This window comes from Eublepharis macularius, chromosome 17, assembly GCF_028583425.1.
Source record: "Eublepharis macularius isolate TG4126 chromosome 17, MPM_Emac_v1.0, whole genome shotgun sequence".
NCBI classification, from domain to species: Eukaryota; Metazoa; Chordata; class Lepidosauria; order Squamata; family Eublepharidae; genus Eublepharis; species Eublepharis macularius.
This window is the reverse complement of record NC_072806.1, coordinates 10,168,030-10,194,166: the sequence shown is the minus strand read 5'-3', so window position 1 is coordinate 10,194,166 and position 26,137 is coordinate 10,168,030. Positions and strand designations below refer to the sequence as shown.

General features: G+C 46.1%; 1 long non-coding RNA gene across 1 annotated transcript; it reads left to right on the top strand.

The window, feature by feature from the left end:
* The first annotated feature begins 1,256 nt into the window (after positions 1–1,256).
* LOC129344435 (uncharacterized) lies at positions 1,257–23,904 on the top strand. The gene is made up of 3 exons (XR_008598390.1): positions 1,257–1,306; positions 15,160–15,293; positions 23,732–23,904. It is a non-coding gene; the product is annotated as an uncharacterized LOC129344435 (long non-coding RNA).
* Positions 23,905–26,137: the final 2,233 nt, after the last annotated feature.

The following is a 26,137-nucleotide window of genomic DNA, read 5'->3' as shown; positions in this document are numbered from 1 at the left end:
AAGGGGGAGTCAGCAACAGAGGTGGGGGAAGGAATTCTCCCCACCATATTCTCTCTCTCTCTCTTTTCCCCCAGACAAGAACGGACGAGCAGGCAAGCCAACACAGCCCCCCATCCCCCGCTTTTAAGAAAGGCCCGAGCGTGTCAATTTCGCCGCCACCCGACTGTCCGTGTCAATTTCGCTGCCCAAACCCCCTTTTCGCTCCCGATCCCGCTTCCATTCATCCTTCCTTCGCCTCGCTGGTTTTATTTCTCTCTCGTTCCCCCCTTCCACGGCTCTCAGCTCCTCCGAGGGAAGGCGAGCCCTGCCAGCCGCGAATCTCTAGCGCCCACTATTTCAAAAGCCGGGAATTAAAAGATTTCACAAGAACTTGGAAACGACTTGGGGAAAGGGGGGGGGGGGAGAGCGCGAGAGAGAAAGTTGCTGGGTTCAACTTTGGCGGCGAACTTTCGCTTCTCTTCTCCCCCCTTTAAGATCCCCCCTCCTTCCTCCTCTGCCATCCTTGATCGCCTCGAGATCCGCAGAGAGGCGAACCCCCCCACCCCTCTCCAATCGCGGGGTGCGGAGAAGAGGAAGAGGAGCCCAAACTTCCAGGAGCCAGAAGCGCGCACACGCACACAAAAAGAGCTCGGATCGGCGGCGGACTCGCTTCCTCCAGCCCAGCTGGCTCATCCCCGGAAAGGGCAGCCAGGGAGGTGACCAGATCTTCGCCCCCCCCTTCAACCGGCCAAGCTCCCCCCCCCCCACAACCCCAAAGCGCGCCCCCTCCTCTCTCCCCGGCCAGATCTCGCCGGAGATCTCCCCCCCCCCGCGGGAAGGGACCTACTTTTGGGCAGTTTCCTCGCCCGCGCCTTAGATCTCATCTTGCCGGCGGAGTGGATCCCTCCTTGAACCCGCAGCAGCTCTGCCGCGCTATCTTCATCTCCCCAGCATTGTCAGTTTGGACACCTTCGCACATGCGCACAGAGCATTCAATCTGACACCCTCTCCGGGGCCAAAAAAACTTTCCAATGTATTCATCACCATCGGGGTTGGGGGGTGGCTGGGACGTGTGTGTGTGCGTGTGTGTGTGTGTGCGGGCTCTTTCTGGGCGCGCGCGTGTGTGAGTGCGGTGGTCCTATCCTCTTCTTCAGATCGCTTATCTCAGCCCCCCCCCTCCTCTCGGAGCACCATCCTTCCTCCCCCCCCTCCAACTTTCCCCTGATCTGCCCCTTTAAGAAAAAGCCTCTCTTTCTTCCTAACCCTTTGTAGACTGCCCTTGCCCGGTGGACAATATTGAAAGACGGAATGGGACATCCCGCCGAAGGTGACTTTTGCCATTTCTTATTTCTTTCCTGTTCGGATGTCAATTTCAAAGCAGGGGGCGGAGGGCTGTGTGTGTGTCTACTGTAATCGGTTAATTGCATGCGCCACTTTGCAAATCGGTGTGTGTGTGTGTTATTTAATTACGTTTGAGTTGGGGGGGGGGTGCCTTTCCTCCCCCTTCTACTTTTGGCATCCCCGATCCTCTGCATGCTTACGCGCAAATGAAGTCCCGTCTGCTTCCAGGGGATTTCCTCCCGGAAGCCAACCTGATCCTAAACTAGGGGTTAGGATCCTGGGATTGGCTTCCCACCTGAGCCCTTGCACGTATACTCGGGAGTAAAGCCTACTTACTGGCTTCAAGCGGATTTCAGTACTTGCAAGGGGGGGGCATTGATCAGAATGTAACTTGCTTCGCAGTGAAAGGTGCATCCGGTTGCAGCCGTGCGCCTGGGGCGGCTGTTTACTCTGAAGTAAGCCGGGACTTATCCCAAGAGGGGTGGGGAAAAAACGTGCATAGGATTGCAGCCTTTCGGAGCCAAGAATTTAGCAGGTCGGATGCCCGAATGGAGAGGTTTTCTCTCTTTACACGGGACGGGAGTTTCCTTTCCGGTTTGCTTTACACCGCTCCTTACAAAAGGGAGTCTGCGCACATATCTCGGGAATGTAATTGCGTTTAAAAGCCTATTAAGAAAGATTAAACCTCTTCACACATACTCGCCAGTGACCTTCCCTTTTCGAGCGATTGATTTCTGGTGCTTTTTGTTTGGTTCAGTCACTGGCCCTAGAAAGCACGTTGCCGGGGAAGGAGGGGGACTCTTCCGAAAAGCGTTACCCGATTCTCTTGCCCCTAAGTTGCATTCTGCTGTTCTGAGACACGCCAAACTGTATGACTATTTTTCATTTTTATTTTTTGTGCAGGAGGGGGAGGGAATCTGTAGTTCTTTCTGGCGGCTCGGTCCTAGGCGTGCTTTACGCTTCAGGGGATCTTACTCCCGAGTAGGTGCCCCAGGATTGCCGCGTTCACGTGGAAATAGGCTTCGATGGGTCGTTTACTGAGCAGGAAATCCCGTGGGGGTATACTCCTGAGTAACACTTCCCAGGACTGGTTGCTTTCGAGGGAGATTCCAGCATCTAGGAAACGGGTTTGAAACCCGGCTGTGCGGTTCCGAGTTTCTGTACTTTTACTCCAAATTAAGCTCCCTTGGGTGCAAAGGTTTCAATCCCGCTCAGGCTTGTAGGGGAGACGGCGTCACTTACCTCTGAGTAAACGTGTCGAATAGAACAGACCGTCACAGAAAGCTGTGCAGGGGCTTGTAATTTTTAACCTGGGAGCATTTCTCTCTCGCACAAACCCATTCATCCCCAAATATATTTCAGATATATATATTGGTGTGCCGGTCGGCTCCTTCAGTCGCTTCTTTTCGGTTTTGTCTTTCTCCCCCACCCAGCGGAGAGAAGAGACGAGAAATGATGATTTCTTCCAGCCCCTTTACAAGGTTGACTTCCGATCGAAACAACCTGGGTCGGTTCTACCGCCCCCCTCCCCTTCTTTGCAAGTTCATAGGTGCTTTTCCTGGTGCATTCAGGGCCCCTTCTCTCCCCCCCCCCCCAATAATTTCTGGGGAGTTGATTTAGAATGGGATCATCGGGGTAAGTAAATCCTTTCCCGAAGTTGCTTGTTTTATATTTCTTTTTAAACTGCTTTATTGATATTGGTGGGGGCAAGCCTTCATCTCCTGGGACAGCGGGGGGGGGGGGACTGGGGAATTTTGGAGATGGCAAGACTGGGAAGGGAGACGAGATGGCGGAAATATTTTTTTAATTAATAAAATTAATTAAGCTTTATTGGAATTCAAAGGGGCGGGTTAGATGTTGGCGGCGGGGGGAACAGGTTTGCATGGGATTAAGGTGAAGTAAGGCTAGAAGAAAATAAACTGGATTTTAAGAAGGGGGGAGAAGCCGAGGGGGCGTTTCCACTGCAAACATATGGCGGGGAGGGAGATTTCGGCAGGTGGAAGGTAGAGGAAAGGGAGAACTTGAAATTAGGTACCTGCCTCCTTTCCGATTAAACTCCTTTAAATCTGCGAAGTGTACAAAGGGGGTTTTCGTCTTCTTTTGGCTAGTGGGGAATGTAGTTGAGCTATAATGTCAAGGAAATCCCGGGATATACAAAAGCCGCCGTTTCTTTCCCCCTTCTTTCCCTCCCTAAAAAACCGGGGGCCAATCAATCCTTCTACCCCTTCTCACATTTGCTTCTTAAACTCATTCAAAACCCTCTGGGAGAAAAAAATATATAACCCCTAAGACATTTTCCCCTCCCCAACACACACACATAATACCCACTTTCAGAAACTTTAAACAAAGTTGACAATTAAGTAAATCGCGTTTTATTATTACGGTTTTTTTTTAAAAAAAACCCTCCCCTCTTGTTAACTGACAGGCTTTTTAAAAAGAATTCAAAGGAAGATGAAATACTTTCCAAAATTATTTAGACACGCAATTCCATGCGAGCCGCATTCGGATTCGGTTTGTGTGGCTGGGGGGGACGTTCGAATTCAACTTCCCATTGGAGCAGTGCAAAAAGAGAAAGAAATGGAACAAATGGAACGGGAGAAGAATTTCCGAGCCAGTTTGTCCAGATGGAACAATGACAAGGGACCTCTGCACCTGGAGATGTGTAGGCATTCTCTGGGTCTTGATTCATACTCCTTTTTTCTTACATTCTTGCTGTCCAGGAAATATCCTGAAAATTAATGGGACCGCACCGCACTTTCATGCGCACGGCTCCTTGCGAGTAAGTCCGATTGACTGCCAGCGGGGCCGACTTCTGAGTAAGCATGCATAGACTGAAAGACCCGATGCGTTGGCAATAGTCATTCTTTAATCGAAATGGAGTCAGGACCGTAGGAGATGGCACCCTTTAAACCTGAACAGCCCCCTAGTCTAGCTACTCTTACTCAAAAGCAAGTGCTCTTATCCTGAATGGGAAGTGTGGCTGAGAGTTCAGACAGAATTAGAAGGAAGCGAACTTGTTCTTTTCAGGCAATTTCCTTGCGGTGGGAGTCCGCTTGCGTTCCAAGGTCGCTGCCCCAGGCAGCTTACAGTATTCCTAGCAAATAACAAAAGATTCAGTCGGAGGCTGCAGAACCGGGTTGTTTTAACACCAGACAGGGAGCCTTGCGGAAATATTAAAATCGTTTATCTAACCAATCCCTTGATGATAACTGACTTTTACCTGTAGGTAGATTTGCAAGCCTGCTGATATATTAACTTGTAAGAGATCTCTATTGAACGTGGTGGCGTTTACCTCCGAGTAAATACGCAGAGGATCGGCCTACCAGTCGTTTCTTAGCGAGTTAGTGACTTCCCTTGGCCGCTTGGGCCGCTCCTTGTGCGTTCCGGCATTTAGGATCACGGTGCGGGCATACAGGGTGAGCGCCGAGCCACGATGAATTAAATAAATGCTGAGCTTTTCAGCCCCATGGAGTTTAATGGAGGAAGAGCCTGCTTTATTTTCCTTTGCAACCAACGGGGACGAAAAACGGCTGCATCCATTGAACAGGGCAGGGCCGATCCGGAGACAAATTTGGGCTCTTTTAAGTCGGTAATTTTCTGCCTTTTTGTTGGTGCCCAAGAAGGACATTGCTACTGTAGCATTTTAAAACATCTGCCTTTTACCTGGGCATCTCCCGCTCTGGAATGTCTAGTCCTGGAGGTTTAGATGTGTTCGTTAATCCTTATTAAGGTGCTACTGGACTCTTTTCGACTTATTAAAAGTATCTCCTTGCCAACATTCATGGGCTGGGGAAGGCGATGGTGTTATCCTCAGGGCTAGAGATTTGATCCTGGGTCTTTTGGCTGCAAAATACCTTTTGCACCCCCCCTCCTTCTCCCTTCCCCCCAAACCATTTGGAAAGGTCAAGCAAATGCGCCCAGAACAGAAGTGACACACACACACACACAGGTTGGCTGCCATTTGCAAAGGTCTGTTCCTCCCCGATTAAAGAGAGGGCTCGCCGGCTCAGGTGCACTCAGGTGTGGGGCTGGGGGAGGTCAGCGACCTGGCTTCCCAACGATGACAGGGGAGGAAACCGGGCAATGTGTCTGCAACCTTGAGGACAATCTCCGAACTCTAGTCAATTTCACAACTCCGGGAAGGAAGAAGAAGGGGTTAAAAAAAGGAAACCTCAACTTCCAAGACTGGGGTTAGGATTTGCCCCAGGAATATGATGTCTAGCAAATATTTTTGTTTATATTGCACACACGTTGACTTGCGAGAGCGGCGGCCCAGTTCAGCTGCAACCGAGACTCGCGTGGCTTCTTAAAGACGAAAAGCTTGATTGAGGCCAGAAGCTTTCCTGCATCAAAGCCCCCCCCCCCACCTTCGCCGGATGCAAAGGCGCGCATCCTTACCGTTTTCGAGCCCAGATCACCCGTTAAGGGGCACCCAGGCGGCTAAAATAACGGGGAGGGCCTCCTGTTAGAATCACACGGTGCCATGTGCTGGCCAGGTGGGCTCGGATTAGGCATTCCAGTATCAGCCTAGTCCTACTGCAACGTGGAGCTAAAACCGATCTACCTTACAGGGGCCCTGTAAAGATTACACACACATCAGGTCTGTGAAGCGCTTTAAACGTTCCCAAGCTATGCGCTAAGCATTAGTGGCTGGAACTTCAATTTACTGGCCTGGCTTTTTTGGACGACTTTTTTTTAATCAGCTTGGTTTAATTGATCCTCCCTCTCTCTGTGTCAATCTGAAAAATCCAAAAAGGTTCTCTCGGTAGTGTTTTAACTCCACAGTCCTTACCCAGAAGAAGTAAGTAGTAAGTAAGAAGTAAGTAAGAAGTAAGTAATGGGAACATTAGGGATAAGAATACTCTAACGCGCTTGTAGGCACTGGGTCGGGTTACTCGAGCGTAAGAGCCATTCATTTTGGTGGGTCTTCTAGGGAAGCAGGCAGAGAGGGGTCGCGCTTGTTAGATGGCAACTTTTTAAAACCTTTCTGGTGATAATGGAAAAAAATAAAGAAAATGTTTAAATCAATTGGCGAGTCAATATAGCACGGGGCTAACGCAGTACATACCCCCATGTTTAAATCAGATAGATTTTAAGACTTGCTGAGAGGTGAAGGAGACGTTTAAAAGGTGGGGTTGAGTCTATGGACAAATGCGATTAACTGAAACATCCTCCCGTATATTCACACTGGTGACTGGGGTCCATAAGGGGAGAGGTGGGCTTTCTTCTGTCTCTCCCAATCTATTTAGGATTTTAAAAGGCATATAATTGGCTTTCTTAAAAAGAATATTTTTAATAGCAGCAAAAGAGCTGTTGGGGGAGACGCAGAAGAATCAAAACACCATTATTTTTTCCCCTCCACTTCTGCCCCTACCGTCGTCCACGATGCTGTTTAACGGGTTTGGAATCGTCCATTGAATGGGACCGTTTAAAGAGGAAAGTTAAAGAGGGTGTTTTTTTCGAGTTTCAACCTGTCGCTTCCAGATATTGGCGGCGGGGGTGGGGGGGAGAGCAAGGGGGCTAGGTTTCCATGAAACAGATGGATCCAGTGTTCCAAAACAGTTCTCCACAACTAGTAATTGAATGGGGAATTGCATAGGCCCCGATCCGCCCCCAGCTTCAGTAGCCACGCAGCCACCCTTGGTTACTTGGAAGTAAGCCCTAACGGGACATGTACACGTGCATTGACGTCAATAGGATTAGGACTGGAGCCTCAAATCAGGCCGTCGGACGGACTGCGGGATTTACTTCTGAGGAGCACTCCAGGCCCAAAGCAATTAAGGCGAAGGATCTCAACTCCCTCGAAGCCGCTGGGCGTGTTTCCCACACGTTTCGGATCCCGGAATTAATCTATTAAAATGTTTCCATTTGAGTGTTAAGTGCGTTATGGATCGCGGCTGTTACGGGCAGGCGAAAACAAAGGCTTCGACGCGTTAAGCGACCTGGTTCCCTTTACTGATCCGCCCGAGGAATATCGACAACGTGAACCAGATCTGCCAGGGGACCTCCGCCCACCCCCTTTCTTTCAATGAAAGCGAAAACAGCAAACCTACCGCGCCTGTTCTACATTATGATTTATGAATAGGAACAGCCTTAATAACGGGGGAGGGGGGACTCAGCTGCCCTTCACCCTCCCTCATTGAAAAATATAACTGCTCAGGCTTCTCCTTGTTGCTTTTCATATTCGCAGCCCCTGGAGGTTTTTTTTTTTTTAAAAAAAAATCCCTAACTGGGCCAACTAAAGCAAATTCTAGGAAAGAAGTCCCTTTCCAAGCCCCCCTCCCCAACTCAAATACCTTTACCCTTGGAACCCCCCCCCCTTCCATTATTCTCGTGCACCTGTTCCAGATCTCATAACCAGCTATGTCAACCAAGGAGTGTCGAAGAGAATCCATTGGTGGGTAGACAGTCTCGCTCTTTCCTCGAGCTAAAGATGTAGTCAAGTATGCGTGCTGGCGTGCTTACTCAGAAGGAATCCCCACACTGTTACACGGGGATTACATCCAGGTAAGTGAGGTCGGACTGCAGCTTTCAACAGCTTTCCTTATTTCCAAAGGAAGAGGAAAATCAGCGTTTTTTTTTTTAAATAAATAAATCCTCTTTGAACCTTCAGCCGTTTTCACATCCATTCTTTTAAAAGTGGAGACAAGATTCTTTGAGAGGAAATGCGAGGGTGAGTGGATCCAAGCAGAGGGTTCGTTATTATTGCCCCCAAAGGGAGCGATGTCCCCCCCCCACACACACACACCTGTGCTGGGACGTGTTTCAAAGGTGGCAGATCAAATCAACCAGAGTTAAAATGCCCAAGACGTCTATAATCCTTTAGGACCCCCTCTTTTTTGCTTGTTTGTACTCACCAGGACTAGAAACTTGTAAAATGAGAAGCATCATTTCTCCAAGGAGAAGCAATGTAAGATTTATAGTTATCCGAAGAGGGGATTTAAGGACATTGAGGGAAGGAATGCGATTCTATATGATGTCCTTTCCACTTCACCTGGCTAGGCCATAACTCCACGCACTACCAGTGTTCTGCCTATTAAATTATAACTAGAATGGAATAAAAAATAACTAGTAGAGCCATTTATCCCTAAATCTGTAGCATTTCCCACCACTACACACAGGCTTTTCAAGAGTCTCTCTAGACAAAACGTCTTACACGGGACGCTCAAGTGTAGATAGACGCAATGGTAGCCAGCAAGCTAGTTTTAAAAGACAGAGCCCGCCGAGATCGTTCCTTAGAGGGTTTGTTAATTTCATCGTCATCTCACCAAAGGCTCTGTCAATTTCACCTCCCGAAGATGAAATTAACAAATCCTCTGTGGAGCACCGCCCTTGTCTTTTTAAACTACCCTACGGAAAAGAGGTGAAATTGACAGAGCCTTCGGGGGAGTGTATCTTTTACCCATGAGAACTAGAAACTTAACTTTTGCCTGAAAGGAAAGGTTTGTTAATAAGCCTTGGTCATAAATCGCACCACCCAAGGGCCTGAACAACAGAGGAAGAATTATCCTTAGAGCTTGGGTGGATCTAAGAGTGAGAGAAGGTGTATGTGTGTGTGGGGGGGGGGGCGGAATTTGCCAAGGGGGGGATGGCTGGCTTCCGGTTCTGACAGTCAACCTGAGCCAAGCCAATGCTCGTTGCCTTCCTCTTGCTCATTCCGAGCGAGGACCCAGCCTGCTTTTCCAAATCAATATTCTTTCTATCCGAAAAATGCCATTAATAACAATTTGCACGATGGCAATGTTTGCAGCGTTGTTCCTTGAAGTGAGCGCTGGGCTTTCCCCTCTGGCATTTTCCTGTGGGGAAAGGGGGGGACGTGCATCTGGGCACGATCCAAAACCAGTTAATCACTTTAATGGCCTCTGGATTTAAATGGGAGAGCTTCGGGCACGTGGGAGAGATCTAAGCTTCCCCAGGGAGCGCGACGGGCTTAAAGCAGCCACTATACACACACTTAGTTCCGAGTAAACAATCTTTAATGGAACAGGACTTTGAAGCGAACAAGCAGAAAACCGGGGCTGAAAGGCTACCATCCAAAGCGCACTCCCTTCTGAGTAAAGCTCCAGAGAATAGAGTGGGGCTTGCTTCTGAGTAAGCATGCAGAGATCGTGGTGCAATTTTGGGTCGATCGAATCCCCTTCTGATTTTTTAAAGTCTTAGTTAAAATTGAGAACAAGAACCCCCAATTCTCCATCATTTCCCCACCACCCCTTTAACCAAGAGATTGCCCGCTTAGCCCAATTGTGGCAGCCTCTTCAACGCACTGACTCGCATGCAGGAGCCGAGAACGTCAGCAGGATTTCCCTGCGAGTAAATGTTTTAAATGGGGCCCCAATGTACCACCTGCTGAGGCTGCGATCCCGCGCCCGTTTATTGGACTGGTCCTTTTACTTTACATTTCGTGTCAAGCCGCAGAGAACGGGCCTCTCTGCTTGGCCGCGATTGTAGTTTTGTAGATGCGGGGAAGGTGTCCGGGACGACACCTTGCAGGCGACGACCCAACGAAATGCGCACATAGAGTAACCCCACTGCTGGCTGTATGTTCTTAGAACAGCTTAAAATAGTTGAGGTTTTATGGGCTGATCAGGATGTCTTGAGCCATTAAAAGAAAAAAAAGAAAAGAACTTTTCCTTTCTGGAGGATTGGCTAGGACAGACCTTTGATTGTTACCATGCCCCGAAAGATTATTAGGAAAAGTCTCAATTTATTTATTTATTTATTTATTTATTTATTTATTTATTTATTTATTTATTTATTTATTTATTTATTTATTTATTTATTTATTAAAAAGAGGCGCTTTATTCACTTTGCCTCCGCTCACCACTTGGGGGCTGAAAGACCCACCTGACATTCTGTTTCCCTAGAGATCTCTCTCTTCTCTTCCTCCTCCTTTATTTTTTTAAAAACTGTTTACCGATAAGCCCAGTACAAGAAGGAAACGGATTTACGTTCCTTCTGTAAACAGGAGCTGCCTCGCCAAAGGGCTTCGTGTCTCCTTTCCCAAGAGATCGTCTTCCAGGCACAAGGGGGCAGCTGAAGGCAGGGATTGGTCAAGGCAGCCTCAGTCTAGTCCCTGGTTACAGACTTGCAAGGGATTTTCTCCCCTTCCGCCAAAGATCGCCTCCTCCCCGACCCAAGCAAATTGCTACAAACCAGTGGAGCAAGCTTTTGAGTTCCCCAGAACTCTTCGTCAAGCTGTGTGAGGCACGATGGAAACCCCCCCCCAAAGGACTGCAGTTTGTAGTCCTATGGAGATGGAGACCTGGTTTAATTAGATCAAGATGGGTAACCGTGTTAGCCTGTCAGTAGAAAAGAGGAAGAGTCCAGTAGCACCTTTAAGACTAACAAAATGTGTGGCAGGGTAGGAGCTTTTATGAGTCACAGCTCACTTCTTCAGATATCTGTGACTCAGGAAAGCTCATACCGTCCCACAAATGTTGTTAGTCTTATAGGTGCTAGGGGACTCTTGCTCTTAATTGGATTAGACCGAGCTGAGTACGCATAGGATTTTCAGATGCCACGGGATGGAGACGCAGGAGACGCCGTTTCTCCCGTTGCAAATAGAAAACCCGGAGGTGGTGCTTTTGCCAGCCACAGAGAGGAAGAAAAACAGGGTAGTCCCGAAGTTAGCAAAGCAGAGTGTGTGAATGTCAGGCGTTTCCCTAGGTAAACGGCTCAGAGGAAGCCGGTTTGCGACGAAGGAAGAAACCCGCCTGGAGTTTCGCTGCCTTTTAAGAAAGCGGCTGACTTTAGGAAGGGAAGCTTTTCGGGAGGAAGACCTGCCTAACCCTGCAGCTTGAGCCTAGCAATATTTTCTCGGACGTAAGTCCCCAGTTTACTCTGAAGTGAGAGGGCTGACTCTTTGCTCTGCAAAACGCGGTCCCCATAAAGGAATCATAATTCGACGCAACGATAATTGGTCGGTGTTAGATTTCGCTCGAAGTTTGCTTCGAGGAGGAGATCAAAAGTGTTTATAATTTCTGTTGCATGTTGATGTATACACGCATACAAGGCAACGGAGGGTCGTGGGGGAGGGAATGATCCGTTTGATCTATCGACGCCTTGAGTCCTAGCTAGAAAAGAGGACTACTCCAGTGTCCTTATATTACCTTTAGATTTCCAAGCTTAAACAAGCGCGATCCAACCCCAAAGTTCTTTTAAAGCCAAAATCATGTACACATGTACTGGGGGAGTAAATCCCATTGAATTCGGCGGGACTTCAGAACAAACGCGCAAGAGCACTGGCCTTTTAAAGTCAAACATTTACTGTCGCGTAAACATGCACGGGATGGGTTCTCAGCATGCAAGGTTCTCTCCCCTGGGTCTATAAGGGCGCACAAAGGACGAATTGGGGCCCTTTCGGAACCGGGTCGATGAGGAGGAAAGAAACAAGGCGGGGTGGCAACAGTTGAATGGAAAAATCGCCTCTGACATCAAACTGCTTATTTTTGGATCTAGTTTCCTTTTCAAAAAAGACCCCCGTTTCCCGCTAATACCTGTGGAGAGCGCTTTGAACACTGGTGGCAAAGCACCATATAAATATTGTTTTCTTTTCCCTCCCTTTATTATTACTTATTAATAGATCAGCCTAATGTTAATAATTGCAGCAACGATGGCAGTAGTATTGAGTATGCAACAATATTATTAAACAGGACATTTGATGAGTTGCGCGTCTTCGCGCGTCACATACCGAAAGGAGCCCAATTAATATTGCTAATGATCTAACCACAATTTCAGTAATTATGATGAACGGGTATGCAGTTTCACATGTAGGCATGCCGGGGGCCAAAATGTTTCTTTGGAAACTTTGATGGGGGGAGAGAGGGGTACGCGAGAACCCGGGGTAGCAAAATTAGGCTTTCCACTTTTGCCAAGAAAACCCGGATTGTGTAGCAGCTATGGCTTTAGCGATTTGATTGGCAATATAAAATTCATGTTTTAAAAAGCCTCCACGTTTTAATCTAGTGTATATCGACAGCCAAGACGGAGGTTGAGGGGTCTTGGCGGAAGAGCCCATCGGGTATTCATTACGCCTTTGAATTCCTCGCGTTGGCCACGGAGAGCCGCGACTCTCAGACTTGAGAATCATCCAGCGCGGGTTTTTAAAAGCGGGTCTGAGATTATTCTAAGGTCTCCCCCTCTTGCTTCTGCAGCCGCCGCCCCCTTATAAAAAAAAAACACGTTAAGAGAACTGGAGAGAGTTCCTTCCCCCCTTGATTTTGTTCCCTTTCCATTCCGAAATATTAAAACCCCCGAGAGTTCGTTTTCCAAGGCGAAGAACATGAAACGCCCAGATGGGGCTTGGGAAAGCAGCTCTGTCGCCCCAAGCTGCCTACATTTGCTCCAGTTGCGATTCGTCGGGTCTCGGGGAGGGTTTTGAACAATACCTAGACCGCTTTCAGAAAGATCTCCCCTGCCAAAGGGGGCTTTTAGATCTCATCTTTTGCTCTTTACCTTTTAAATAATAATTTGCCAAATGGGGGACCCGGAAAAAACACACACACTCTCGAGTCGACTTAGGATCAGGTCCCTAAAGAAAGTTTTACAGGAGGGAGGCGACGGTGCATTACGTGCGGGAGGCGCTTACCCCCCCCCCCAATCGTCTAAAGCCAACATTTATTGAAGCAGAATAGACGTTCGAAACATCGATCAAATAGGAGCGCGTTGCGCCTTCCTCGTTAATGTATTCTACGGCTGCAAGCCTATACACGGAACTTACTTCTGCGTATAGGCTCGGGCTACATTATGTTAAAGTCTTAGTATTTTCATTAACAGAAGGCAGAAAGAGATTTTTTAAAAAACTATACAAATTAAGGAGATAGTAAAGAGGCAAGCGCCTTCTTCCGAGGAGACCGTTCGCAAAGCAACCCGTTTATGCCCAAGGAAATTCTGCTGCAAACTTTAATCGGCCCCGATTAAAAAGGACCTTCTCCCACTTTTTTTTAAAGAAAGGTCTTCCCCCAAATAAAAGAGGATCGGCTCGCATCCTATGCGTGCTTGCTTGGGAGTAAAGCCTACTCTGTTCAACTAGATTTACTCCCGAGTAAGAGAGTCTGGGTTGCACAACTTTGGAGAAAAATGATAAGAAAATGAAAGAAAGAAAGAGAAAGAAAGAAAGAAAGCAAAGCAGCCACAAAGGGAGGGAAGAAAGAAAGAAAAATCCAAGCTGGAAAGAAGGAAAGCAAAGGAGAGAGAGAATATAGGCTCAAGAATACCCCGGGGAGCGATTACTCCCAGAGAGGCATGTTATTAAAATAAGGAGGCGACGGCTCCCTTTTAATTCGGATTAACACCTCCAGCCAACAAGCGTCTCTGGAATCTGAACTTGATTCGGTTCCAGGGATTCTGCCCCTCCCTCCGCCCGATTGCAGCCGCCGCCAGTGCCTGGCGCTCTCCAGCACGGGGCGGTGGAATCGGGCCCCCTTTTCTCCCCAGCTCTTCCTCCGCGACCCTGCCAGGTAGCGCCTGTCTAATTATTAGCCATTAATTGGGTTCAGGACCTTTGGCGGTGGGAAAAAGAGGCGGGCGACCCGAGGACTCCCCAGAAGAGGCCGAGAGCAGCCGGGGGCGCGGCGCTGGTTGTGCAGAGCGGAGGCACGATCCCAGCAGTCCCTGGAGGGCAAATAGAAAAGGCGAGGGGAGGGGGCGATCATTAGGTGGAAGGGACAGAAACTTTAAATTAAGGCATGATTTCTTTCCAAGGAAAAGTTCTTTCTTTCTTTCTTTCTTTTTTTTTCCTAGTCAGCCTGATGCGTGCCAGGCGCTTACTGGAACGACCTGGCTGGAGGATCGGAGAGGGAGGAGGCGAGAGCTATAAAAATCAAGTGCCCTTTGTAAGAAAGGGCGAGGGAGGGGGGAGTGGCTCAGCTGCTGGGCAGAAATGGGGAAACGCGGCCTTCTTCTCTCTGCAAGGCTCCCCTTCAAATCACCCAGAAAGGCACAAGGTTTAATTCTTTCCAGTGCTCAAAGCGCTTTGCAGACTTAGTCTTCTTACAATCTTAACAACAACCCTACAAGGTAGGACCTATATCATTAGCATATTGTAAGGGGAGGAGCTGAGGCGGTGTGCTTTGTCTAAGTCCAGCTAGAGAACCTGAGGCACAGACCAGATTTAAAGCCAGGGACTTCTTGGCTTGCTAAACCGTTTTGGACCAAGTGAAGGAAAGTGTCTATTAGCCTCCCCCCACTTCATCCAGGGTTAGGTCAGGAATCCCTGGCATTTATCTGATTCTTCTCAGAGTCCAAAGCCAATATGATACAGCGGCTACAGTGGGTGATTAAGAGTGGGTGCAAATTCCCACTCAAATGTTCACTGTGTTAACTTGGGGTAAGTTGCTCTCTTCCAACCTGGCCTACCACACAGGGCTGTTGTGAAGACAAAGCTCAGAAGACCGGAACCACAGACACCACCTTGAGCCCCTCAGGTGGGATAATAAGCAGAGATACTGTCTTAACATGACAACAGCCCTCTTAAGGTACGCCCAGGAAATGATATCCTGCCCTCAAGTCATAGCTGGCTTATGGTGACCCCTGACGGGGTTTTCATGGCAAGTGTCTAAAAGTGGTAGTTTGCCATTGCCTGCCTCTGCAATCTTTGTTAGAGGTCTCCCATCCAATTACTAACCAAGGCCGACCCTGCTTAGCTTCTGAGATCTGACCAGATCGGGCTCTCCTGGGCTAAGGTATGCCAATATTATTCCCTTATTGCTGATGGGAACCATAGCCAAATCAGGGACTACCTAAAGTGAATGTGCCTAAGTGTGAGAGCTCAGCCTAAGACCACCTGGTGAATTCATAGAAGAGACAAGTTTTAAGCTGGGGATGTTCTGTTTTTCTCAGCTGCTTTGGACGGAGGAAGCACTGCAGAGGATATCCGTTTTCTTGGTTGGACAATCCTGCTCCAATATAGGGCCAAACTCCAAGGACCTATAATGATACTTGGAAATTTGCTCAAAAGCAAGATGGCCCTGAATGTAAGATAACACCCCTTTAAAAAGTTATGCACATTTTAATATTGTTATCAGACTGTAATAACTGTAACTTGTATTTGAATTTTAGATGACTTTCCCTTTTTTCTGATGGCTTACCTAGGAAGAGAAACCTAGTCTTGCGTTCTTTATTTATTTATGTCATTTATAGTCCACCTTTCTCACTGAGGCTCAAGGTGAATTACATAGGGTGAAATTAATACAATCTATATCAAGGACATTTCTATAAACAATGCCGTAGGGTAAATAAATACACATTTTCAAAGACATAGCATTAGCAAGAATCCAATACAGAGTTGAAGAAATGCTGAAACAGAACATAAGCAATTCTAGGGCTGACATTAGACAACATGAAGCACAGGGGACTCAGAGCAGCACATATTTAAAGCAACAGATAGAACATAAGGCATCATGGTGGTGAAGTCTATGGTCCCTAATTCATTAGCAATGCATCTGGGACCCCCCTCCGTATAATACAGCCCTCCTGGGTAAAACGCATTTTTGATTATTTTGGTTTTGTATTGTTTGTAGAAAGCCAGGAGAGTAGGGGCTCTCCTGACCTCCTCAGGCAGGCCGGTTTCACAGGGTAGGGGCCACCACAGAGAAAGCCCATGTGACACTTTAGGATATTCAGATCACTACATTATCTTTCAATTCTTGTAACAACCCTTTAAGACAGACTAATGTTATTATCCCCTCCGCAACCCCCATGTTACAGATGAGGGGCTGAGACTTACCCAGAACTACCTGAAGAGCAGTGAGGGATATGAATCAAGAACTTCCTGATGGTGAACCCACTTATCTGCTATACTGAATGATAGGAGGACAGAATTCTGGACCGCACCACTTCAGAATATGAAATATTGGAGGTCACATGTTTCCGCACCCTCGGATTTTAAAAACCCATGCTTGTGACAAAGAGTGATTCCGCACACGTTGGATAATGCACGTCCAATCCTCTTTATAGATAATTTGGAACAGATTTTTTTGTGTGCGGAACAAAAAATCCACCTCAAACGATGGATAAAGTGCATTGAAAGTGCATTATCCAACGTGTGCAGAATCAGCCATAGTAGCGGATGCATGAAAGCATTCTCTCATATGTACCAGCTGACCACATGTGGGGGAAGTTTCGATATGGGGAGTTTTAAAAAATATGAACATCCCCCCCAAACTGTTGTCTAAAGTAGAACTGAAGTAGGAGTCTAGAATTTTATCACTTTGTTTTGTTGGGAGTGTAAATGGGGTACAAGATATTTGGGTGTTTGAAATACAAATGGTGCTTTCCTCCATCCATCAATTAACACAGGGCACAGTCGTTGTACCTGACAGCCTGCAGTGCATATCAAAGGATTTGCGTAAAATAACTTGCTGAAGGATTGGGTCCCTATGGTTCAGATCTGTTTGTTTCCAGCTTTGCCAGTCTTGATACAATTGTATACCTGGTTGAACCAAAATTCTTTTTTTGTGTGGTGTTTTAGCGGGTGCGCATTGAGAAAACACTACACAACTGGATGTTATCACAAAGACGATTAAGTCGAGATTGCACCTTTGCAGTGTTCCGTCAGTGTATCAGTAACAGAGAGGGGAATAGATGCAAACAGAAAGAACTGAAAACTACATCAAAATGAGTGTGCACTATTTCTGGAAAAACTGGGAAACTTTCCTATTGAAAGCAGATTCACAGGACAGAACACTCTCGGGAATGATAAAGTAATAGAACCAGGGAAATTTTCTCATCCCAACTTCTATATCAGGGGTGGCCAAACTTGCTTAATGTAAGAGCCACATAGAATAAATGTCAGATGTTTGAGAGCTGCAAGACATGGTGCACTGAAGTGACTTCAGATGAAGGGGCGGATGTGAAAGTGACATCACAGGAAGGGGTGTGGGGTTTGGTGCAGTGCTGGAAGTGACATCATTGGGTGGAGCTTGGGAAAAGCCATAACCTGACCTTTGACTTGGAAGTGACATCACAAAAGTGATGTCACATCCTTGCTAGGCTTCACCCCCAAACTCCCCAGGTATTTTCGGAGTCAGGCCTGGCAACCCCAACATAGAAAGAAAGAAGGCAGGAAGGAAAAGGGAGGGAAAGACATGGAAAGAAAGAAGGAAAGGGAGGGAGGGAAAGACATGGAAAGAAAGAAGGAAAGGGAGGGAGGGAAAGACATCAAAAGAAAGAAGGAAAGGGAGGGAAGTGAGGGAAATAAACTAAAGTAAACTAAAATGTATGGCCACGGCGATATTCAGAGACTTCTGGAAGCCACACAATATGTCTAGAAGAGCCACATGTGGCTCCCGAGCCACAGTTCGGCCACCTCTGTTCTATCTCTTTCCACTGTTTACTACTTTTATGTGTACTACTATATACTACTATATAGAATATATTGTAGTTATAGAATATGCAATATTATGTAGTTATAGACTAATATAAAATATAGGCGGGCAGTCTGTGCAGAAGTCACAGTGCCAAACCAGGATCTGGGAGACACATGTTTGAATCTGCACTCTGCCATGGAAGCTTGCTGAGTGACCGTGGGCCAATCACACACGCTCAGCCTAACCTACCTCACAAGGCTGTTGCGAGGGCAAAATGGAGGAGAAGAGAACAATGTATGCCACTTGAGATCTCCACTGGGGAGAAAGATGGAATATAAATGAAGTAAGTAAATAAATGATGCAGACCAAAGACGGAAATCCTTCTGCTTCAAAAATGCCGTAACAATTTAAAATGCATTGATAATGGTGTTATAATTAATGCAACAAAGACTATTGCTTTTATTGTCGCATAAGCAAACCAACTTTGTCAGATGCCTGATATAATCCAATGAACACCTGATCAATCAAATGAGTACCCGATTCAGTAACAGTGGGCGTGACGAACTCCAGAGAAGGAGCTACCGTTAATGAATAGACATAGCAGGATCAATTGTGTAAATATACCTCTCTCTGATATCGATATCGTTATTATGAGGTATGAAAATAATCACAATGAATGGTCTTAAAATACACTGCCTTTCCGCCACCATCCATTTCCCCCACCAATTCAGTCCAAGAGGAAACATTTGTACCTTGCTGTGAATTTCTGCAGTTGAGGGTTTTTTGGGTTTTTTTGCATGTCGTTGCATCTGTTAAAACCCTATGCAAAAAGATGTATGATCATATCAGGAGTGCTTGTTTTGCAGTATTTTATCCATGTGCATATATGTATTAGTAACATACAGAAGGCAATGTAAGCCGTAGTAGACAACTGCATGTTCCATGTCTGGGATTCAGTTCAAAAATTCTCCTAATTAAACAGCAGGATTTGAATCCTTAAAGCAGCGGCCCCCAACCTTTTGGGCACCAGGGACTAGTTTCATGGGAGACAATTTTTCTATGAACCAGGGGCGGGGAGGGAATGGTTTTGGGATGATAACAGTTGTGCACTTTATTTCTATTATTACATTATAATATATAATAAAATAATTATACAACTCACCACAATGCAGAATCAGAGGGAGCCCTGAGCTTGTTTTCCTGCAACTAGACAGTCCCTACCTCGCCTGCTCCCTGGAGCCGGCTCTGCAATCGCCCGCCACTCACCTCCGGTGTGGCCCAGTTGCTAACAGGCTATGGACCGGTACTGGTCCACAGCCCGGGGGTTGGGGACCCCTGCCTTAAAGAGCAACCAGATTTTCAGGGCATCTGGAGAAGGGAGCTCTGACTCTCGAAAGCTCTCACCCTGAAAGCCTTCCATGGAGATAGGCCAAGATGGCTAGCCGTGTTCGTCTGTCTGTGTAGCAGTGGAAAAGAGCAAGAGTCCCGTAGCACCTATATGATTAAAAAAACGAGTGGTAGAGTATAAGCTTTCGAGAGCCACAGCTCACTTCTTCAGATACAGCTGTATCTGTAGCTGTGGTTCACAAAAGCTCATACACTACCACTAATTTTGTATTGTCGAAGGCTTTCACGGCCGGAGAACGATGGTTGTTGTGGGTTTTCCGGGCTGTATTGCCGTGGTCTTGGCATTGTAGTTCCTGACGTTTCGCCAGCAGCTGTGGCTGGCATCTTCAGAGGTGTAGCACCAAAAGACAGAGATCTCTCAATCTCTCTGAGAGATCTCTGTCTTTTGGTGCTACACCTCTGAAGATGCCAGCCACAGCTGCTGGCGAAACGTCAGGAACTACAATGCCAAGATCTCTGTCTTTTGGTGCTACACCTCTGAAGATGCCAGCCACAGCTGCTGGCGAAACGTCAGAAACTACAATGCCAAGACCACGGCAATACAGCCCGGAAAACCCACAACAACTACCACTTATTTTGTTAGTCTTACAGGTGCTACTGGACTCTTGCTCTTTTCCCCTGAAAGCCTGGTTGGTCTCAAAGGTGCCAGTGGACTCTAATCCTGCTGTCCTACTGCAGATCATACCTGAAACTATCCTAATAAAACAGGAGTGGAATCTCAAGGCAGGGGGCAACTATTGAAGGAGTAGAATGAGGGAAACGTATTCCTGTGTTGTTTGGTATATGGTAAAGGCATGGTGATAATTTCAATGTACAGACTACACAATAATGTTGTTAGTATTAAATATTTATTTGGCACTTTAGGATATGCAAAGCACTACCAAACTCGGCAACATATTAATGTAGGCCTGCATTATTATCATATTGAAGGTGCCATGGGTGACATAGAGATGGTGACTTATTTAAAGCTGTCTAGTGATTTTATAACTGAGGCATCAGGGTTGACTTCCCTTCTATACCTCATGTAGAAGGGTTAATGCACACAAAAAATCACTATTGGACAGCAGGAATTTGATTTTAGTTTTTTTTAAAAATCCTGCGAATGCTGTAAGAGCCACCCTCCGTAAGAAAAACGCTTTATACTCTACAGTTTGAACAATATCATAGAGTTTCCTTTAAAAAATAGCCATGGAGCCCAACAAAACAAAAATATGTTCAAGATCATGAGGAAAATGGCTATGCTTAGAGCAGACCAGAAGCGATCTAGTTTCGTCTTCTGTTTTTGACAGCAGACAACCAGATGACTCAAAAAGTAGAAAGAAGGCATCTACCCCACCCACTGCCCACCATGCAATTGAGATTCAGTGGAAGACTACAGGCCAAGCTACAAGTGACGAATGACACTTGAACGGCAAGTGAACAGACTCACACTTATTCTTCCCTGTTCACTTGCGCTCCACTTGTGCTCCTCAAGTGGAGTGCAAGTGGAGCGCAAGTGAACAGAGAGGAATACATGTGAGACCCAATCTACAAGTGACGCCTGACACAGGCTGGACACTTGTCAGCTTCCCTCAAGTTTTGATGGGAAATGTAGGCATCCTGGTCTTGCAGCTTGGCTCTCCATTTAATTGAAGTTTACAGAGCGGCAGTCTGTGGGAGGGAGAACATGCGGTCAGGAGGGGAGTGCAGGCGTCAGACTCTCGCCAGGCGCCCCCCTTCCCCTCCACTGGGTGTGTGTGTGTGGGTTTCTGTAAACTTCAATTAAATGGAGAGCCAAGCTGTAAGACCAAGATGCCTACATTTCCCATCAAAACTTGAGGGAAGCTGACAAGTGTCCAACCTGTGTCAGGCATCACTTGTAGCTTGGCCCTATACATGGAGGTTTCACTAAGCCATCATAGATAATAGCCGTTGTTGCACTCGCCTTCCATAAATCCGTACAGTACTTTTTGGAAAAGCTGTTTGAGCTTCCACCTGCCCCTCCATCTTGTGACAGCAAGTTCCATGTTAATTCCCTGTTAATGTGAAGAAATACTTTCTTTTTATCTGACTTAACATTAGGAGAGAGGGGAGGAAAATTTCTCTCTGCCCACTTTCTCCACAGCGCCCAAAACTGTATAAAGATCTGTTGCATCTTCCTTTATACTGCAACCTTAACACTTTTCTGGGGATTAGCTCCTTTAAACTGACTTTAGTAGGGTTCTGAGTAGATCTGCATTCTTTAGTTTTCAAACTAAAAGAAAAAAATACATCTAAGTGCTTTTAGACAGGACCTGTTCCAGCCTGGTTTTCCAGCTAAGAAACGTCCACCTCCCCAAATATATCCACGTGGAGAGTGCTGTCAAGTCATTGCTGACCTATGGTGACTCCTGGTGGGGTTTTCATAGCAAGAGACTAACAGATGTGGTTTGCCATTGCCTGCTTCTGCAACTCTGGTCTTTGCTGGAGGTCTCCCATCCAATTACTGACCAAGCCCGACCCTGCTTAGCTTCTGAGATCTGACAAGATCAGGCTCGCCTGGGCTATCCAGGTCAGGGCTTTAATTATACTAAGGTGCCAGATAAAAAGCAGTTTTATTTGGTCAAGCTTTTACAGAATATCATTAGATTCAATACTGTAGATCTGCTAATGGTGGTGCCCCCCCCCCCCATGCAAGAGGGGAAGAATTAATGGCTCCGCCATTGCAGAATGGATCCATGGGACTTTGATTCTTGATCTGAGAATAGAAACCACCGAGGAAAAACATAAATGACTTTAAAAGGAAACAAAACAAGGAACATTTATTTTGCCTTTTCTTTTCTTTTTGGGGGAAAGGAATCTGTAGACTATGGGGCGGGGAGGGGGGAGGGAGCTGCGATTAACTTCTTTCACTTCCAAGGTGAGCAGAGAAAGACCTTGCTGGGCTGGCGGCAACATATTTTGTTCATTTAGAATACAATGAAACTTTCAAATGTGAGCCAGTTAGAGGCATAACTCAATAGAGGTGGACGAAGAACTTATGGGGTGTGAGGTGATTTCCCAGTAAGCTGCAGGGGAGTGAAGTAGACATGGCAGAAGGAGAGGAGGGGCAGTAATAGGGACATGGGGCTGGAGGGGGGGAGGGGGGGGGGAGACACATTTTTGAGGAAAATAATTTTGTGGCGTGACAGGAGAGTAGAATAAAAGAGAGATTCCCTTAGGTGGATCCTTTGTCATTTTTCTTCATCTCAACCTCTCCCTGCAGTTTGGAATTCTGAATGACTTTTTTCTCATTTCCAAAGCGGAGCAGATATGTCAGGAATCTTTTGTTCCGTTGAAAAATAATCCAGATTTGGTACATGAGCAGTTTAGCACAGCTTTCAGTCCATTCTTAACATTTCCGGGCTTTCTATGTCATGAACGAAAAGCCAAACCAAAAAGATCTCGATACAATCAAGTGAAAGATCACTTTAAGAAAGCTTCTCTTTTTTGCACCTTTCTATGCCCATTGAAATCTGTGGATTTAGAAGGGTATAACTTTGTTTAGGATAGTCCTCACAACAACCTTGTGAGGTAGGTTAAGCTGAGAGGCACGAGTACACATTAATAACATTGCAGGGGGTGGCGGTGGTGGTAATGCAAATGACTGTAGAGGATTATGGGTGTCCCAGTTCGGGAATTACTTTTATAAACTGCCTGGATTCAACTGGGAGTCAAGAGTGAAACACACTGAAGAGAAAAGGTATGAAATAACAGGCCATTTTCACACACCAATAGCCTCCGGAAAACCGCACAAAACTCATGGCATCTTCCTAGCGCAATTTTCCATCATGATCTCATTTAATGGTGCAATTTCTGAGGTTATTGGGCTAGCCAGATGCTTCATGCCATACATTTTGCCCGATCTTCCAGAGTGTTATGGGGTTGTGTGAAAATGGCCCAAGTTGTTTCAGACTGCCCAACAAATCAATTCTATTCCTTCCTCCAATGAGATCAGATGGCATACCCAGTTCTGCCTCACTTTTATTCTTACAACAGCCCTGAGAGGTAGGCTACAATGACAGTGACTGGTCCAAGATCAGCCAGTGAATTTAATGAAAGTGTGGATTCGAACCTGGGTGCCCCTAGTTCAATCTCAGTGACTCGCTGGATCTCCAAACAGCTTCTTGAAGCAAAGATGACCAGTCTAAAATGATTGTTTCCCACTTTAGACGCTCTGGTAATTTAGATGGTCTGCTTTACATCATTTGTTTTTCATTTTCTGCTTTTTTAAATGATATTTTACCACTATGAATTTTAGTACACCATTAATTTCAGATACCAAACAGGACATGTTGACCAAGCCAGTCACACTTCTTTTAATCCCAGTCTATGAGATCATTTACCTTTGTTCTTGTTTTATTTGTGCATTAAAGTCCAAAACTCAATAAATAAAGATCGCTTTTCCGTAAAGACAATTCAGCGATGCTTTCTTTCACCTTTGTACCCCGCTCTTCATCCAAGCAGATCAGCATGGTATACATGCTTCTCATCTGAGTTTTATCCTCCTAACAACCCTGTGAGGTAGGTTTGGCTGAGAAAGAAAGTGACTGGCCTTGTTATATGTTAGGCGGAATCAAACTTGGTTTTTCCCCCAGGTATGCAAAGACTCAACAGTATTAGCTCCGCAAAGATGAGCATATCTGGAAAATACATGTTTACAAATAAATATTAATCACATTGATGTGTTACACTTCTAGGTGTATACCTAAATGTTCCGCCCATCCTCTACCATGCCTGGACCCAGCACCAGAGGAAGATCTTCTCCGTTCAGCTTCCACCTGCCATTGAATGGATCATCCAAAAGATGGCATGAAGCAGACAAGCTGCCCTTCAGCAACCCTGGATCATATGCCAGCCGGGCAGCACTTCATGGAGAACATTTTATATTTTTATATTTAATTTGAATTATCATTTGTATTAAATTTTTATTCCTGCGAGCTGCTTCAGGAGTCAATTATTTGGTTGAAAAATGGTATAATTATCTAGTATGTATTTCCTGAAACATGGAATATATGAAGTGACCAAAGCTTTTGCCATTGCCAGCCTTCCACATTAAATAATAATTCTTTTTTTTTCTTGAGGAATGTCTTTTATATAAGCCATTCAAACCTCTTGGATTCATTATGTAGGTTGTTATTAAATATATGTAATATGAATCAAACAAAACTAAGTGGATTATGAGGGAGCTAGAAAAGAGCCTTAAAGATCAAGATGCCCCTCTAGGAACCAAGATCAAGGCAATCCAAACTATGGCATTCCCTATTGCTATGTACAGATGTGAAAGTTGGACAGTGAAGAAAGCTGACAGGAAGAAAATGGATTCATTTGAAATGTGGCGCTGGAGGAGAGTTTTGCAAATATCATGGATGGCCAAAAAGACAAATACGTGGGTTCTAGATCAAATCAAGCCTGAATTCTCCCTAGAAGCTAAAATGACAAAACTGAGGCTATCGTATTTTGGTCACATCAAGACAAGGTTCTCTGGAAAAGTCAATAATAATGCTAGGAAACGTGGAAAGCAGTAGGAAAAGAGGAAGACCTAAAACGAGATGGCTTGACTCAATCAAAGAAGCCACGTCCTCCCGTTTGCAGGTTCTGAGCAAGTCTGTTAATGACAGGACGTTTTGGAGGTCTTTCATTCAGAGGGTCGCCATAGGTCAGAGGCGACTTGACGGCACATAACACACACATAGGGGCTGGGAAGTTACGAGGAAGGAGCAGGTCAGGAGATCTTTAGGGGGAGCTGGCAGAGATACTCCAGGGTGTCATCCCAGTGTGGTATGACTTCAGATCTAAAGAGTTGGGAAAGGAAATGTGGATCCTATTTCCACAGTACTGCAACGGCAATCTTGGAATTTTCATTGACTTGCTTAGTCATGAGTCAAAGAGACAAAAAGTGCAACACTAAGAACACTTTCCTGGGAGTAAGCCCCATTGAGTAGACCTGTTTAGGATTGCTTTCTTAAATAAGTTGAGTCAGGAAGCTGAAGTGACATTGCTGGCTCTTGACTCATCTCTCCTTCATCCTGGGATGTTACCATGGCAATGTCTGCAGAATGGGTGTTTAAGTGGTTTTTCAGAACGAAAAGTGTACTGTATAATGTGGTAATACAAGCCTTCTTCTATCCTTACTAGCCACTTTTTTCTCACCTGTTGCTCAGGACAGAGAAGTCTCCAAATCCTCATTCTATCTAGGAACGGCAGAACAGTAATACTATTCATTAAATCTTCCTTGCTTCCTTCTTTTATCCCATTTAGTGGGATCCAAAGAAGCAGAAAAGCAAATTGCTTTACAATGGTTATATTAAAGAGAATGATGGTGGAGAGTGCCCTCAAGTCATAGCTGACTTCTGGTGACCCCTGGCAGGGCTTTCATGGCAAAAGACTAACAGAGGTGGTTTGCTGTTGCCTGCCTCTGCAGCCCTGGTCTTTGTTGGAGGTCTCCCATCCAATTAATAATGAAGGCTGACTCTTGTTTAGTTTCTGAGAGTTGATGAGATCAAGCTCACCTGAGTTATCCAAGTCAGGGCATTAAAAAGAACTAGCTCTACAATCTTTCTTTCTCTCCATCCCTTTATTTCTGTTCTCTTCTGCTCCAGGCTGCCATCAGTGTCTTTGTAGTATTAGAACCATTACACCAATCCTTGCCCTCTTCTCAGACCCATTTCCATGTCTAGCAACCAACTTATATCACATTAAGGAGGGGAAAAAGACAATGGGCGCCCTGCTCAACTGTCTCGGAAGCAAAATGTCAAGAATGAATGCGGGGACGACACAAGAGAACCACGACCAGCAAAGACACTCTGTTCATATTACTCCCTGCCTCAATGGTTTCACTTGTCAGTCAATGCTTTCTGTCACCCCAGGGAGATTATCTATACGGAGCCTTCAGAGTGGGGGCTGGGTCAGCTTTTCCTTCCTGAACCCAAGCCCCCCTCCTTTTAATCAGCCCAGGTCAAAGCCTCTCTTTAGTTGAAAACAAATCATTTTTCCCCCTACTGGGGAGCAATCTGTGCGGAGAGGCACAGGCCAACCAGCAAGGAAAGGGCAAAACCCCAGGAAAGCCCTGAGGCCAAACTCTCTTAGACGTGACTTTAAAGAAG